The sequence below is a fragment of the Monodelphis domestica genome, chromosome 8 (genome assembly GCF_027887165.1).
Source record: "Monodelphis domestica isolate mMonDom1 chromosome 8, mMonDom1.pri, whole genome shotgun sequence".
In the NCBI taxonomy this organism is placed as follows: domain Eukaryota; kingdom Metazoa; phylum Chordata; class Mammalia; order Didelphimorphia; family Didelphidae; genus Monodelphis; species Monodelphis domestica.
This window is the reverse complement of record NC_077234.1, coordinates 184,424,328-184,439,836: the sequence shown is the minus strand read 5'-3', so window position 1 is coordinate 184,439,836 and position 15,509 is coordinate 184,424,328. Positions and strand designations below refer to the sequence as shown.

The window sequence follows — 15,509 nt, the reverse complement described above, 5'->3', positions numbered from 1 at the left end:
CCTCCTTCTTCTTCTTCTTCTTCTTCTTTCTTCTTCTTCTTCTTCTTCTTCTTCTTCTTCTTCTTCTTCTTCTTCTTCTTCTTCTTCTTCTTCTTCTTCTTCTTCTTCTTCTTCTTCTTCTTCTTCTTCTTCTTCTTCTTCTTCTTCTTCTTCTTCTTCTTCTTCTTCTTCTTCTTCTTCTTCTTCTTCTTCTTCTTCTTCTTCTTCTTCTTCTTCTTCTTCTTCTTCTTCTTCTTCTTCTTCCTCTTCTTTTATTCTCCTCCTCCTTCTCCTGCTCTTCCTCTTCCTCCACCTGCCTCTTTTTCTCCCATAGTTAATGTCTTAGTATCAATTATAAGAAAGAAGAATGGCAAGGGCTAGAAATTGATGTTAAGTGACTTGCTCATGAGGTCACACAGCTAGGGAGTGTCTGAGGTCAGATGTGAACATAGTCATTCTGGCTCCAGGCCTGACTTTCTATCTGCTGTCCTACCTGGATGCCCCTATAACATCCCTACTAAATAAATGGTCATCTAGCCTCAACTTCAAAATCTCCAGTGAAGGGGAATTTGCTTCCAAATCATCCTAGGACTGCTCTAATTGTTGAAAAGTCATTCCTTACATGGAGGTGATGGCACTATTACACATTGGGAAGGAATGATATGAGCAAATGAACAGGGAACAGAAAAGGTGGAAAAGTTATATTAGACAATTATTTATTAAGTATTATCCATGTGCTACATAGGTACTAGATACACAAATTCAAAAATGAAATAGACTTTGCTCTCAAGGAGTTTATATTCTACTCTATAAATTTGGGGAATATCATATTATCTAGGTTGGCAGAAGTATATGATATTCCATCTGGTATGTCATGGAGATCTAATGAAAGTTTTTATTAGTAAAGTGATATGAGCAAAGTTGTGCATTAGGAAAATTAATCTGATTGTGGTTTTTAGTATGACTTGGAAGGAGACAAAGTGGGAGGTGAAAAGACTTGCCAGGGGGCTATTACAATAGTGTAGATGAGAACTAATTAATAGTATTAACACAGGTAGACAGTGAAAATTCTAAAGAAGGGATAGAATAATGAGATATTGCAGCGTTAGAATTGACAGGAGTTGGTGACAATCTGTGGAAAAGAGGGAGAGAGAGGACCCAAAGAGGCAGTGAAATCAGGGATAGAGATAATTTGCACAATGATGACACCTTTAGTAAAGATGGGTAAATCAAAGGAAAAGGTAAATTTATGGGAAAATTTAGTTCAAAGTATCACAGATTTAAAGTTGGAAAGGACCTCAGAAGCAATCTAGTTCAACCTCTTATTTTATGGTTGAGAAAAAATGAGGCTTAAAAGGGTTTTAACCAAAGTCTTACATCTAGTCCAGCATTCAATTCACTAATGCAGTTCAGTTTTAGAAAGATTGAATTTGAAAGGTTAGTTGAATATCACAGTGTAAATGATCAATAGACAAGTGGAAAGAAGGGGCCTGCATCCTAGGAGAGAGATTAAGTTGCATATATGGAGAGATGGTTGAATAAAGGGAGTACTTGGAGTGGAGTAGGAGTGGCCAAGACACCAAAGGAGAGGTTTCAGAGAGAGATGATAAAGGACCTTAGTGGATGCCAAAGCCTAAGGACAGTAGTGATAGCCTTTAAAAAGGTAATATCTCTACCCAAAGACAAAGAGAGTTTACATATGCCCCTGGCTGTGTTGAGTAGCAACAGTGGAAGATGGAAGACACCAATGTTGCACTGGTATCTAGAAGTATCAAATGAACCAGAAGAAAGTCTTTGGACATTAGTAAATACTACAAGGAGAATATCTGAAAAACAAAAACAAAACTAAGCAAAAAATATAGCATTATACACTCTGACTCACTCTCCAAGAAACAGAAAGGCAATATCTCCTCCTTAATTTTTCAGTGGATCTTAGTGGAAAATCCTGAAGGCTGAAGTATCTCTTTCTAGACTGCCATTAGTTCAATCCCCTATTGGATATGTTCCCCCAGCCCTTCCTCAGCATTTGTTATAAGCTGGTTACTAGTGTCCCAGCTCCATTTAACCCTTGACATCAATTAACTTTTGCAAAAGAATATTTAAAGATATAGATACTAATTTCTTTGACTTCTTTGAAGTCCCAAGTAAAATCCCATCTTCTGCAAGAAGCCTTTTCTAATCCCTCCTTAATTTCTATGCTTTCTCTGTTACTTATTTTCCATTTATCCCATATATACTTTGTTTCTTATACATTTTGTTTGCATCTTGTCTCCAAAATTAGATTATAAGCTCTTTTTGGGTAGGTACTACCCTTTTTGCCCCTTTTTGTATCTCTAGTGCTTAGCATAGTTCTTGGTACATATTAGACACTTAATAAATGTTGATTGTATAGTAAGAAAAAATCTACAACCATTTCCCTCAGTATTTCTATGATATAATATCCACTATGCCAAGTCAATCTTGGGAGGAAGCAGGCTTGAAATGCTCAGTTTCTGTGTAGCACTGGTCCCATCAAGTTTATGTCCAGATTCAGCATGATGGCTGGGCTGGGATCACAAAAGTAATTCCAAAAGATCACTCTTTGTTCCTTGGGGAAATTATGCTGCATAACACACAAAACCTAGTCTGGAAGCTGACTCCTAAATTCCTTTCTCATTCTCCTTACTTTTGAATTTTCAAAGTTGGAGACTATTCTTTTACCTAAAATGGAAAAGAAAAAATGAAAAAGTTCAAGGATAGAGACCTGTTGCTGGAAGGTACATGGCTTCAGAGGACAGAGCATAGTCTCTTACTAGATTCCATCAATGGAAGAGTCATCAAACTACTCCAGCCACAAATGAAAAAAAGTAGAAGCTACTCAAAGAGGTTTGTCTTTGATACATGATGAGCCATACACACACACACACACACACACACACACACTCCCAATAGTGATGAACCTCACGTAGACCTGAAAGTTGGAAATATGTATTATGATTGCCTCTTAGACACTGGAGCCTCCAGATTGGTATTGATGAATACACCTGATTCTGATTGTGATTCCATTGGCTCACTAAATATAGTTGGAGTATCAGGGCCACCCCTAAAGGTCCCAGAGATTTCCCCTCAAATGGTGTCAATGGGACTCTTTTATAAATTTGCCAGGGAGAGTACAATCTTAGAGCCACAATAACTTGTTTTCCAGACAGCTCTATGTCACTAGAATTGCCTGAGGAATCCTTAAATTTGCTCCCTATACTTATTTCAGACAGTCAGGAGATTAAGGAGTTTCCCACCTTTGAAATCCTAGCTGATATTCCTGAGCCTCTCTGGGCCACATGATCTTCCGATGTTAGCCCACTTAAATCAGCTATTCCTGTTCAAATCAAAACAAAAGGTCTTCCACCTCCTTCCATTACTCAGTATCCTCTATCAAAAGAGGCAATTGAGGGAATTACCCCAGTGATAGATTCATTAACTAAGCAAGCATTTACATACTTCCATTCAAATCTGAATATAATACACCCATCTTATCTGTAAAAAAAAAAAAAAGCCAAAATTAGGCCACAATGGAAAAAATGTCTGTAGATTAGTGCAGGAGTTAAGGGCTATAAATAATCATGTCATAAAGAGACATCCTGTGGTTCCAAACACAACCACAATTATCTCCTCTACTCCCAGCACATCAAAATATTTTACTGTGGTAGACCTCTGTTCATCTTTCTTCTCAATCCCTGTTCATTAGAATTCCAGGAATATATTTGCCTTCATCTGGAAAGGTTCTAAATGGGCCTGGTATTGTTTGCCCCAATGGTATGTGGACAGCCCCATGTGGTTCTCAGATTTTAACACAAGATTTAGCAAATATTAAGTTTAACGATAGAAGTTTGATGCACTTTGTAGATGATTCTCTCTTGGCCTCACCAAATGCCACAGTATGCCAGGAAGATAGTATAAGGATAAGAGTGGTATTTTTTGTTTAGATAGTATAAATTTGGGTTAGTTAGAGTAGGGAGGATTAGTGAAGCCTGTGAAACACAGGAGAAGCAGTTCCTAGAGGATCCTGGGTGTTTATTTTGGATGATTTAGAATCCCTTGGAATTAGAAATCCTTTATTTATCCTTATATATTTCAACAAACATTTCATGTTTATAATAAGACTCTCTTTAGAATCCTTGCTCCTGGCCCAGAAGGAAAGTTCACATTTGGGCTTCACTTCATCACTGAGGAAACTTTTGATTACCTCTATCAAAAGTCTCTTAACAGTTTGAACCTGATGGGTGAGTTAAACAGTTTTGAACTTATATTGGAACAGTTTTTCCATCTAAATATTTTATCCTATAGCTTCTAATTTTATTTTTATAATAGCAAACATCTCCTTTTAGAGCTGCATAAGAGAGGCCACAAGGTCTCAAAGGTAAAAGTTCACTAATGTCTCCCCAAAGTGAAATATTTAGGGTTTATTTTAAATATTGGTGCCCAGTCCATTTCCTCTAATTGCACTGAAGATATTCAGGAATCAAGCACCCCTTCCACTAAGAAATAGTTGAGGGCAATTCTTGGAGCAACAAGGCTCTCCTATTATAGGCAGTGGATCCCTTGCTATGGGGAAATCACATAACCCCCCTTTTTTTTGAACTGCTTAAATTAGAGGTGGAAAACCTGTCAATTCTTCCTAACTTAAAACAGGCTATCCTGTCTGCCCCTGCTCTAGGCTTCCCAGATTAGAACAAGCCATTTACTTTGTATGTACATGAACAGAGAGGGGTAAGCTTCAGGTGTTATAACTCAAACTTTGGGACCTGCTCAGTGCCCAGTTGCTTATTATTTGGCCCAGCTGGGCCTAGTAGCTTCAGGAGCAACACCGTGTCTTAGAAGCGTAGCTGCCAAAGCCTTGTTAGTAACTAAATCTGCTGATTTAGTCTTGGTATGCCCTTTAAACATAATGTGCCCACATAAAGTTAAAGCATTGTTGTTAAGAGATAGAATATAGGCATTTTCTTTTTTTTGGGGGGGGGTTAAACATTATTTTATTTGGTCATTTTCCTACATTGTTCATTGGAAACAGATCATTTTAATTTCTTCCCCCCCAAACCCCTCCACTCCTTCCCTAGCCGATGTGCGATTCGTCTGGGTATCACATTTGTCCTTGCTCTGAACCAATTTCCTTGTTGTTGGTATTTGCATTAGGGAGCTCATTTAGTGTATCTCCTCGATCATGTCCCCTCAACCTCTGTAGTCAAGTTGTAGCTTTTCCTCCGTATTTTTACTCGCTCAGTTTGTCCTCTGTTTGAGGATAGTTTTTTTTTTTTCTCGTAGATCACTGCAGGTTGCTCAGGCACATTTTAAAGCCATTACTGGAGAAGTCCATTACGTTCTCTTCTACCACAATGTGTCAGTCTCTGTGTACAATGTTCTCCTGGTTCTGCTCCTTTCACTCTGCATCACTTTCTGGAGGTTGTTCCAGTCTCCATGGAATTCCTCCACTTTATTATTCCTTTTAGCACAATAGTATTCCATCACCAACATATACCACAATTTGTTCAGTAATTCTCCAATTGAAGGGCATCCCCTCATTTTCCAATTTTTGGCTACCACAAAGAGCACAGCTATGAATATTCTTGTACAAGTCTTTTTCCTTATTATCTCTTTGGGGTACAAACCCAGCAGTGCTATGGCTGGATCAAAGGGCAGACAGTCTTTTAGCACCCATTGGGCATAATTCCAAATTGCCCTCCAGAATGGTTGGATCAGTTCACAACTCCACCAGCAATGAATTAACATCCCTACTTTGCCACATCCCCTCCAGCATTCATTACTTTCCATTGCTGTCATGTTGAACAATATGCTAGGTGTGAGGTGATACCTCAAAGTTGTTTTGATTTGCGTCTCTCTGATTATAGGAGATCTAGAACACTTTTTCATGTGCTTATTAATAGTCTTGATTTCTTTAGCTGAAAATTGCCTATTCAAGTCCCTTGCCCATTTTCAATTGGAGAATGGCTTGATTGTTTGTACAACTGGTTTAGCTCTTTATAGATTTGAGTAATTAGATCTTTGTCAGAAGTTTTTGTTATGAAGATTGTTTCCCAATTTGTTGTTTCCTTCTAATTTTAGTTACATTGGTTTTGTTTGTACAAAACCTTTTTAATTTGATGTAGTCAAAATTGTTTATTTTGCATTTTGTGACTCTTTCTAAGTCTTGCTTGGTTTTAAAATCTTTCCCTTCCCAAAGTTCTGACATGTATACTATTCTGTGTTCACCTAATTTACTTATAGTTTCCTTCCCTATGTTCAAGTCATTCACCCATTCTGAGTTTATCTTGGTGTAGGGTGTGAGGTATTGATCCAAGCCTAATCTCTCCCACACTGTCTTCCAATTTTCCCAGCAGTGTTTATCAAATACTGGATTTTTGTCCCAAAAGCTAGGGTCTTTGGGTTTGTCAAAGACTGTCTTACTGAGGTCATTTACCCCAAGTCTATTCCACTGATCCTCCTTTCTGTCTCTTAGCCAGTACCAAATTGTTTTGATGACCACTGCTTTGTAATATAGTTTGAGATCTGGGACTGCAAGGCCACCTTCTTTGTATATTTTTTTTCATTATTTCCCTGGCTATCCTTGATTCTTTATTCTTCCAAATGAACTTTGTTATGGTTTTCTCTAATTCAGTAAAATAGTTTTTTGGTAGTTCAATGGGTATGGCACTAAATAGATAGATAAATTTGGGTAGGATGGTCATTTTTATTATGTTAGCTCATCGCACCCATGAGCAATCTATGTTTTTCCAATTGTTTAGGTCTAGTTTTAATTGTGTGGAGAGTGTTTTGTAGTTGTGTTCATATAGTTCCTGTGTTTGTCTCGGCAGATAGATTCCTAAGTATTTTATATTGTCTTGGGTGACTTTAAATGGAATTTCTCTTTCTAATTCTTGCTGCTGAACTGGGTTGGAGATATATAGAAATGCTGATGACTTATGTGGGTTTATTTTGTATTCTGCAACTTTGCTAAAGTTGTTGATTATTTCAACTAGCTTTTTGGTTGATTGCCTGGGATTCTTTAAGTAAATCATCATATCATCTGCAAAGAGTGACAGCTTGGTCTCCTCATTGCCAATTTTAATACCTTCAATTTCTTTTTCTTCTCTAATTGCTACTGCTAGTGTTTCTAGGACAATATTAAATAATAAAGGTGATAATGGGCATCCTTGTTTGACTCCTGATCTAATTGGGAAGGCTTTGAGTTTTTCCCCATTGCAGATGATGTTGGCTGATGGTTTTAGATAGATACTTTTTATTATTTTTAGGAAAGGCCCTTCTATTCTTATACTTTCTAGTGTTTTCAATAGTAATGGGTGTTGTATTTTGTCAAATGCTTTTTCTGCATCTATTGAAATAATCATGTGATTTTTGTCGGTTTGCTTGTTTATATGGTCAATTATATAGATGTTTTTCCTAATATTGAACCTTCTTTGCATTCCTGGTATGAATCCTACCTGATCGTAGTGGATAACCCTTGTGATGACTTGCTGGAGTCTTTTTGCTAGTATCCTACTTAAGATTTTTGCATCTATATTCATTAGGGAGATTGGCCTATAGTTTTCTGTTTTTGACCTGCCTGGCTTTGGAATCAGTACCATGTTAGTGTCATAAAAGGAATTTGGTAGAACTCCCGCTTTGCTTATTATGTCAAATAGTTTGTATAGTATTGGGATTAGCTGTTCTTTGAATGTTTGATAGAATTCATTTGTGAATCCACCAGGCCCTGGGGATTTTTTCTTAGGGAGTTCTTTGATGGCTTGTTCAATTTCTTTTTCTGATATGGGGTTGTTTAGGTAATTTATTTCTTCCTCTGTTAGTCTAGGCAATTTATATTTTTGTAAGTATTCATCCATATCACTTAGATTGCCATATTTGTTGCCATATAATTGGGCATAGTAGTTTTTAATGATTGCCTTGATTTCCTCTTCATTAGAGGTTAGGTCTCCCTTTTCATCTTGGATACTGTCAATTTGGTTTTTTCTTTCCTTTTTTTAATTAGACTGACTAATACTTTGTCTATTTTATATGTTTTTTCAAAGTACCAGCTTCTAGTCTTATTTATTAAATCAATAGTTCTTTGACTTTCAATTTTATTAATTTCTCCTTTCATTTTTAGGATCTCTAATTTAGTCTTCATCTGAGGATTTTTAATTTGTTCACTTTCTAGTTTTTTAATGTGCATGCCCAATTCATTGACCTCTGCCCTTCTTAATTTGTTTATATATGAACTCAAGGATATAAATTTCCCCCTGAGTACTGCTTTGGCTGCATCCCATCGGTTTTGAAAGGATGTCTCACCATTGTCATTTTCTTCAATGAAGTTATTGTTTCTACAATTTATTCTTTAGCTGGTTTTGGAGAATCATATTGTTTAATGTCCAATTAATTTTTGATTTATCTATCCATGTACCCTTACTAATTATTATTTTTATTGCACTGTGGTCTGAGAAGGTTGCATTTATTATTTCTGCCCTTTTGCACTTGTTTGCAATGATTTTGTGCCCTAGTACATGGTCAATTTTTGTGAATGTACCATGTACTGCTGAAAAGAAGGTGTATTCCTTTTTGTCCCTATTTATTTTTCTCTACATGTCTACTAACTCTAATTTTTCTAATATTTTATTTGCTTCTCTCACCTCTTCCTTATTTATTTTTTTATTTGATTTATCTAGTTTGGATAGGGGAAGGTTCAGATCTCCCACTAGTATAGTTTTTCTATCTTTTTCATTCTTGAGCTCCTCTAGTTTCTCCTTTAAAAATTTGGATGCTCTGCCATTTGGTGCATACATATTGAGTACAGATATTTCCTTGTCTATACTGCCTTTTATCAGGCTGTAATTACCTTCCCTATCTCTTTTAACTAGATTTAGTTTTACTTTGGCTTTGTCCGATATTATGATTGCTACTCCTGCCTTCTTTTTATCATTTGATGCCCAATAGGTTTGGCTCCATCCTCTTACTTTCACCCTATGTGTATTTACCTTCCTCATGTGTGTTTCTTGCAGACAGCATATGGTAGGGTTTTGGATTCTAATCCACTCTGCTATTCGCTTGCATTTTATGGGTGAGTTCATTCCATTCACATTCAGAGTTGTGATTACTAGCTGTGTATTTCCCAGCATTTTGATTTCTACTCCTGGTCCTGCCTTTTCTTCTTTCACTATTTCCTTCTATATGAATGTTTGTTTATAGTCAGCCCCCCCCCCGTTCCCTCCCTTATTTTACTTCCCTTTCTACCCCCTCCCTTTTTATTCCCTCCCTTATTTTCCCCTGTAGTCTTTTAAAAATTCCCCCCTCCCTCCCTTGTACTGCTTCCCTCCCCACCAGTCCGTTTTTTACCCTTCTACTCCCCTATAGAGCACAAATCTATTCTCTTCCCCACTGGATTGGGTTGTTCTTCCCTCTTTGGGTCAGTTTCAAAGTACATAAGAGTTGAGTATTTCCTGTCTCCAACTTCTTTACCCTTCCAGTGTATTGATGTTATTCCCCCTCCCACCATGAGCTTCTTTGTGACATATAAATTTACCCCCATTTGTTTCTTTTCCCATTTCTTTTAGTCATAACCTCTTTTCTTTTTTAGCTCTAGTCATGTATATATATATATATATACATATACATGTATATGTATTTATGCATGCATATATCTATATACCTATTTTTGTCTTATCCTTTCATCCTATACAGTTTGTCACTGTTCCCTCTGAGTGTAATTCTTCTATCTGCTCAGATGATAGTAACAGTTTTTTAAGAGTTACCAATGACCTCTTTTCTTATATGGATACATATCATTTTAACTTATTGAGTCTCTTAAAAATTTGTTGTTGTTGTTGTTGTTGTTTTTTCCCCTCTTTTTAAATTACCTTTTGATGATTCTCTTGAGTTCTATGGTTGGACATGAAATTTTCTGTTCAGGTCTGGTCTTTTATTTATGAATGCTTGGAACTCTTCTGTTGTGTTGAATGACCATCCTTTCCCCTGTAAGAATATAGTCAGTTTTGATGGGTATTTTTATTCTTGGTTGTAGACCTAGTTCCCTTGCTTTCTGGAATATCGTATTCCATGACTTTCGGTTCTTCAGTGTGGATGCAGCCAGATCCTGTGTTAACCTCACCGTGTGTCCATGGTATCTGAATGGCTTCTTCTTGGCAGCTTGTAATATCTTTTCTTTCATCCGATTGTTTTTGAATTTGGCTATAACATTTGTTGGTGTTGTCAGTTGGGGATTAAATACAGGGGGTGATCTATGAATTCTTTCAATCTCCACTTTCCCCTCTTGTTCTAGGATCTCGGGACAGTTTTCCTGGATAATTTCCTCTTTTATTATGTCCAGGCTTTTTCTTTTGTCGTGGTCTTCTGGTAGTCCAATTATTCTTAAATTGTCTCTTCTTGAACGATTTTCTAAATCGTCTGTTTTGTGAATGAGATGCTTCACATTTTCCTCAATTTTTTCATTCTTTTTGTTTTGTTTTATAGTGTCCTGCTGCCTTGTGAGGTCACTTGATTCTAGTTGTATTCTGGTTCTTAAAGATTGGATTTCATCTTTGGCTTTTTGGTCGTCTTTTTCCTTCTGGTCTGATTTTCTTTGAAGATCGTCTTTCATCCTCTTCACCTCATCTTTCATCTCCTTTGCCTCATTTTCCAGCTGGTTGATTTTGGCTTTCAAGACACTATTTTCTCGTTTTAGTTCAAGTGCCTCTTTTTCCAGATGACTTATCTTAATTTTTAAGTTCTTTTCCCAATTGTCTTCAGCCTCTCTTAGTTGTGTTTTGAGTTCTTCCACAGCCTGTATCCAATTCACTGTGTTTTCTGGTTTATTGTTTGCTGATCTCTTCCCCTCTGTTCCATTTGCTGAGTAGTAGCTGTCTATTGTAGTTTCTTTCTTCTTTTTCTGTTATTTGCTCAAATTCACCCCTTCTTTACTCCCCATATTGGTCTGTGCTCTTGTTCCTCTCATTTTCTTTGTTTTTTTGGGACTTCTATCAGTCTCCCCTCTTGGAGCTTTAACAGAAGATCTCTTGGTGTAGTCTCTGGGGGAGGGTTGTTGGGGGTTTGAGCTTCCCTGTCCTCTGGAGGCTTTTGATTGGCTTAAAGTCCAGCAGTCAATGAGGATGGGTGGGAAGCCTGGGCTTCCCTGCATTCTGGAGACTTTTGATGGGATTAGATTCTGCTGGTTCTTTCAGAAGACTCTGCTCTCTAAGAGGGGAGGGGTCATGGCCTCCCTGGGCTCTGAGGGCTCCTGATGGGATTAGGACTGAATGTGCCCTAAAGCAAAAAATCTCCTCCTCCACAATCTGTGTTGAATGCCCGGAGACTGGCCCAGGTTGCTTTTAAGGTAAGCCCTTCCCCAGCCCTGTTTCTGTTCTTTCAGAAGCTCTGAGGGCTCCTGATGGGATTAGGTTCAGCTGGTGAGGGCCGAATGATCCCCGAGCCAAAAAAAAAAGATAGAAAAAAAACCAACCTCCTCCTCAACAATCTGTGTTGAATGCCCGGAAACTGGCCCAGGTTACTTTCAAGGTAAGCTCTTCGGAGCAACCTCTTTGCCAGCCCTGAGGTTTCTCTCCTTTCAGTAGCTCTGAGGGCTCCTGATGGGATTGGGTTCAGCTGGTGCCCTAAAGCTGGGACCTCCCTTGAGACTCAGTTGGAAGAACCCAGCCAGGGGGATAAAGGCTTCCCCCTTCTCTCTATGTTTCCCTGTTGTCTGTGTTGAGCGTCCCAGAGACTGGCTCAGGATGCTTTCAAGGTGAGTCCTTGAAAATATCCAGCCCTGGGGCACTTTTATCGCTTTTACCGGCCCTGAAGTTCCTGCTGCTGACATGGGCTCAGCACTCTGGGTTGGGGGGGATGGGTCCTGTGACCTTCCTTCTGCCTGCCCCTTAGATCCGAGTGATCTAGGGTTCTGGCTTTTAGGGGGCCATACCTTTTGATCCAGGTCTGGGAGGAATGTTCCCCGGGTCTGTCCTGTTGTTCAGCTTGAATTTCGGTGTCCTAGGAGCACTCAGTTTGTGATCGGTAAGGAAGGGTTTCCAAGGTCTGAACTTTCGCAGCTTCTAAGCCACCATCTTGACCGGAAGTCCGAACATAGACAGACTTGCAAGGTATAAGAAAACCTTGTTGGCCAATAAAAATATTACCTTGAAACACTGTACAGTTCTTAATCCTGCAATCTTGCTTCCTGATTTACCAGTTTCAGGAGAACCTTTGCACAGCTGTGAATTTTTAGTGTCCATGGCAGAAAAGCCTCAAAATAATCTCTTGGACCCTCCAGATTTAGTCTTTGGTTCTTCTTTCATGACGGATGGCAGACACTACACTGCAGCTGCTGTAGTCACAGATTTGTCACTCTGTGGTCAGCTTCATTGCCCTCAAATATAAGTGCTCAAGGTGCAGAACTGATAGATCTAAAATATGCCTGTATAATTGCCAAAAATAAGAAAGCAACTATTTACACAGACTCTAGATATGCATTTGAAACATCATGCAGTGGGCATGCTATGGCTTCAAAGGGAATTTTTAACCTCAGCTGGTAAATGCATAGCTAATGCAATAATTATTAATGAAATTCTTTCTGCTCTTCAGTTGCTTGAAGCCCTAGCTCTTGTTCATTGCCCTGCTCATAGAGATGGCACTGACTCTGCCTCTAGGGGGAATGACCAGGCAGATACAGCTGCAAAGCTAGTGGTCTTAGAAGGGCCTGAGTTAATTTTAACATTGGCAACTAGTAATGACTTAAATTTGTCCCTTTCTTATAATGAAAAGGAAGTGGAAAGATGCAAGCATGAATTAAAATTAAAATTGATGAATGGAGTATTGTTATCATCTCAAGGAAAACCTCTACTCCATAGAAGTTTTTATCACCAAATGTGCCAATCCATTCACAAAAATGGTCACTTTGGTAGCCAGGGAATTGTGGACTCTGTTAAAAGAATATGGATAGCCCCTGGCATAACTACCATAGCTTCTAAAGTGTATACAGCCTGCCCTACCTGCCAGGCTTTCAATCAGCATGCCTTTCATGACAAAGCTTTTGGTGGGCTTCCTCTGGCTTATGCACCTTTTTAAAAAATTTTTTTAAACTCTTACCTTCCATTTTGGAATAAATACTGGGTATTGGTTCCAAGGTAGAAGAGTAGTAAGGGCTAGGTAATGGGGGTTAAGTGACCTGCTCAGGGACACACAGCTGGGAAGTGTCTGAGGCCAGATTTGAACCTAGGGCCTCCCATCTCTAGGCCTAGCTCTCAATCCACTGAGCTACCCAGCTGTCCCCTTGTTGACACACTGTTTGAATACCTGCAAATTGATTTTATCACTATGCCAAAAGCTAGGCAGTATAATTTTTGCCTGGTCATAGTGGATCAGCTGATCAGATTGCCTGAAGCACTTCCCACTGTTCAAACCATAGTGGCTTTTATTGCCAAGGTGCTTTTAAAAGAAATTATTCCTCACTTTGGCTTGCCAGCACGAATTGATTCAGACAGAGGAACTCATTTTATTGATTTGGTTCTGTCTTAGATTTATTCTTGTTTGGGAATAACACCTAAATTCTATGTACCATACCATCTCCAGAGCTCAGGCCAACTTGAGAGAATGAATAGAGATCTTAAAACTATGAATGGAAAATTGTGCACTGAGACTCATTTTAAAAGGCCTGAGATTCTCCCTCTGGCCCTACTTTATCTTCAAAGCAGGCCCAAGGGAGATCTACACATCTCAACCTTTGAAATGCATTTTGGACATCCCCCTAAGCAGGCTAAGTCTTTCTGTCCTGCATAAACATCATTACTAGGGAAAGACATTTCTAGTGCCTCTTGTATACAGAATTTGCAAATCAAATTACAAGAACTCCATGAATCTATAGCTGCTGTACAAGCAAGACCTATAAACTTCTCACATGACTTGAACCCTGGTGACAAGGTATGCATAAAAAACTTCCAGCTCACTAGTGCAACTCAGCCTGCCTGGGAAAGTCCATTCCAAATCCTGTTAGCCATTCCAACAGCCATCAAAATTGGAGAAAAGGACTCTTGGATCCATTGCTCACATGTAAAGAGAGAACGTTCTATAGATAGAGTGACTGTATCCTGTCAAACATTATATTTGCTGATTTGTTTGTTTTAAGATTTAGTTTTGTTTTTAAGTTTACACATCAATTTAATCTATAATATTCTGTTACACTGTTTTGGCTATTAGCTATATATATATATATATATATTCTGTTGCACTGTCTTTATTTGTACCTTCCTATGTCTAGACTGGAGAAAATGCCATTAAAAAAGTCCATAAACTAGTTGGACAAAATCTGTATTAGTAACCTTTGGAGAAGTTGATGTTTTCTTATGATTTTGGTGAATTTTGGTACTTCTTTGAATGTGCATTATCTACTGCACTACTGTTTTAAAAAGCAATTACTTGAACATCTGGGTAAGCATGGTGGCAGTCTAGACGCAAGACACTTCCTCTCCCTAGCACCCACCAATATAGACTACCTCAAAAGATCATTAAAACCATTTTCATAAGAAAGGAGGGACCCTATAGAAGGGCGCAGCATTGAAGGTACATGAGATTTGGGCATGTCCACACTATAAGAGGGTGAAAAAGCTCCCACCCAAAACTTTAGCAAAGTTGCAGGATACAAAATAAACCCACATAAGTCATCAGCATTTTTATTTATCTCCTACACATCTCAGTAGCAGGAATTAGAAAGAGAAATTCCATTCTAAATCACCCTAGATATTATTAAATACTTAGGAATCTATCTGCTGAGACAAACACAGGGACTATATGAAAACAACTACAAAACACTTTCCATACAACTAAAACTAGATACAAGCAATTAGAAAAACATTAATTGCTCATGTGTACGACAAGCTAACATAATAAAAATGACCATCCTACCCAAACTTATCTATTTATTTAGTGTCATACCCATTGAACTTCCAAAAAACTTTTTTACTGAATTATAAAAAATCATAACAAAGTTCATTTGGAAGAACAAAAGATCAAGGATATCCAGGGAAATAATGAAAAAAATACAAAGGAAAAGGAAGGTGGCTTTGCAGTCCCAGATCTCAAATTATATTATAAAGCAGTGGTCATCAAAACAATTTGGTACTGGATAAGTGACAGAAAGGACGATCAGTGGAATAGACTTAGGGTAAGTGACCTCAGCAAAACAGTCTATGATAGGCCCAAAGATCACAGCTTTTGGGGCCAAAATCCACTATTTGATAAAAACTGCTGGGAAAATTGGAAGACAGTGTGGGAGAGATTAGGCTTAGATCAATACCTCACACCCTAAACCAAGATAAACTCAAAATGGGTGAATGACTTGAATATAAAGAAGGAAACTATAAATAAATTATGTGAACACCAAATAGTATACATTTCAAACCTTTGGGAAGGGAAAGGTTTTAAAACCAAGCAAGAGTTAGAAAGAGTCACGAAATGTAAAATAAATAATTTTGACTACATCAAATTAAAAAGGTTTTGTACAAACAAAACCAATGTAACCAAAA

General features: G+C 38.1%; 1 long non-coding RNA gene across 1 annotated transcript in view; it reads right to left on the bottom strand.

Moving 5' to 3' along the window:
- The window catches only part of LOC130455996 (uncharacterized), a 71,976-nt gene that overhangs the window by 36,810 nt on the left and 19,657 nt on the right, over window positions 1–15,509 (bottom strand). The window lies entirely within an intron of this gene.